Source organism: Alosa alosa, chromosome 18 (assembly GCF_017589495.1).
Source record: "Alosa alosa isolate M-15738 ecotype Scorff River chromosome 18, AALO_Geno_1.1, whole genome shotgun sequence".
NCBI classification, from domain to species: Eukaryota; Metazoa; Chordata; class Actinopteri; order Clupeiformes; family Clupeidae; genus Alosa; species Alosa alosa.
Genome location: NC_063206.1, coordinates 295,001 through 297,500, shown reverse-complemented (window position 1 = coordinate 297,500; position 2,500 = coordinate 295,001).

Genomic DNA, 2,500 nt, shown 5'->3' with positions numbered 1-2,500 from the left:
TTTTGAGTGCTTCAGTCAAAAGTTGCATGACCCTCCCTTGCCTGCTAGAAATTGTTCAATGGCCCTCCGACAGAATTGTCAAAAAGACATGACCCTCCTACCAATTTATGCTGTCTTCCTTGGCGCTGCTGCGCTTGCAACCACACTGTGATAACGTTCTTAAATCAATCTTTCCCAGGAGCTTGCATGCTACAAGTCCTTCCTTTTCAAATGTGTTGCGCCTGTTTGCACAATTTCACAAATAATCATGTAATTAATAATATGACAAATAATCCCTGTGCATCGGGATCGGAACAATGCATGCCAACTTTTCCGTGTTTATCACGATTTTAACGTTGTCTTGCTGTTTTAATGTTTTCCGTAGAATATCCCATATTTTAATACTCTCATAACAGCCCAGCCATCGGGCCTGTCTCTGTGTTGCCCTGTTGCTACCCCTTGCCTTCCAACAAAACAGATGTCTTCAAATCATGGTTTTTCGCAGCAGCCAAGCGAACTTAGGTGATGTTAACCTATTTAAGTTTAACGGGCAAGATTGTCAGTGGAGAGTCTTATAAATTACGCTACATTCGGGTCAGTATTCACGGCGCATTCTGCTCATAACTCAGCTACTCAGCTACTAGAGAAAGAATTTCCCCTGTTTGTATTTTTCACTCAAGTTAGCCTACCATTAGCTTACCAACTCTGCACTGTAGACCTAAACTGGCTATTTATATTTTTCTGTGAAATAAGCAAATGAAATAAGCAAACTTTATGAAGCAGAATTATGCACTAGGCTACTTGGAACGTAACATATTTTTGTTTTGCGCCGGGAGAGATAAGCGATTAACAAATTGCACTTGTTGCTGTTTACCAATAAATACTATATATTTTGCAAACAACAAAAACAGAAAGGATGGAGACAGCAAAGCTAGAGATGGGCAAGGAACAAGGTCAATTGGTAGAAATGCTTGTCAAAACGTTAGGAGCTGGATGTGGATGAATGAAGCACAAGTATGCTTTACTAATGTTAAGCAGCTGTTTAACGTTGCCGCGGTATACTAAAAGTAAGCCAAAGGTAAATGTAGCCTTTTAAGGACTGTGTAAAGTTGACCAAATTACTGTAATATAGGCTGTTAGGCGTGAATAAACTAAGGCTACTTTGTTGCTACAACCCTTCCGGCGTTAATGGGGACGATGTTGACATTTTCCGTATTTTGGGGGAGAAATAAAGCCCTTATTTTCAATGTTCAATGTTGACAGCTATAAGAGCGAAAAGAGCGTAATATGGCACCAGAAATCACATTCCCTCTAGAACCTTTGCTGGTGCCTATGTCCCTCAGTCTCCATTGGTATATGAAAGCACATGGCCTTGAGCCTTTATCTTGCTACTCTGCAAGAAAGAAGGAAATGAGGGGCCAAGCTTGTGGTGTGCAGAGAGGGGTGCCCGAAGAGACTGAGCTACATGGAAAAATATGAACCTAGGCCACTTTGAAATGTTGCTGTTTTCATGATTACAACATTTGGGTGACCCTCCTACACTAAAAAGTTGGGTGACCCTCCCCTCAACAAAGAATAAAATGACCCACTCCCTATTTACTCACAATTGGTCCATTCCATAAATACCAAATAGTCCCCTAAAATAACACTTAAAGTAGCCTACCATTCATGATATGTTGTCAAATATTGAAGTCGTGGGAAGTTTACATAATTTAAGCTGTATGTTTCATTAGGTCCCCCCCATGCTGTTTCATTTGTCCCAGCCAGGAGGGGCGATTTGAGGCTCAAACCACGGTCAACTTCTCCTTAAAAGCCACTCTTGAGCGGTTTTGTTCAGAGCTGTAGATACAACTGTATTTGACAGAGGACAGATGTATGTTGCTAGTGACAAAATATTAACTTTCAGTGTTTTACGATGTCTTTGTCATGGGGAAGTGTTTTTCCCCATGCATTTATTCTAGGCTACTGTCAGTGACTGACGCGAGAGAAGCAGGTTCTGTGTTGCGTTCATTTCAGTGACTGACGCGAGAGAAGCAGGGTCTGTGTTGCGTTCATTTCAGTGACTGACGCGAGAGAAGCGGGGTCTGTGTTGCGTTCATTTCAGTGACTGACGCAGAGAGAAGAGAGAAGCGGTGTCTGTGTTGTGTTGCGTTAATTTATTTTCATTGGGCATACCATGCCGTCCACACCTCTTCAGTTCTGACAAAGCCAAAATTACTCCTTTTGAAACAATGAGTGCAGGAAGCGCGTTTGTATGGTTATATTGCTTGACAGGCGGGGGATCCCAAGCAGCTTTCAGCCATAAGGCTACTTTGAGAACATTTCCTAATTCACCCGACACTAATATTCAAAATGTTGAAAACTATTTCGGCATAGCCTATAAGCAGTTTAATTAAATGTAATGTTAGTTGTAAACAAAGCAGGCTACCCAGGTAAAAGCGCCACAGATCGCTAAATGCCTTAGATGGCGAAAAAATCTTCACGATAGGCCTATTAACTGACCGCCCGATTCACGTTGGCT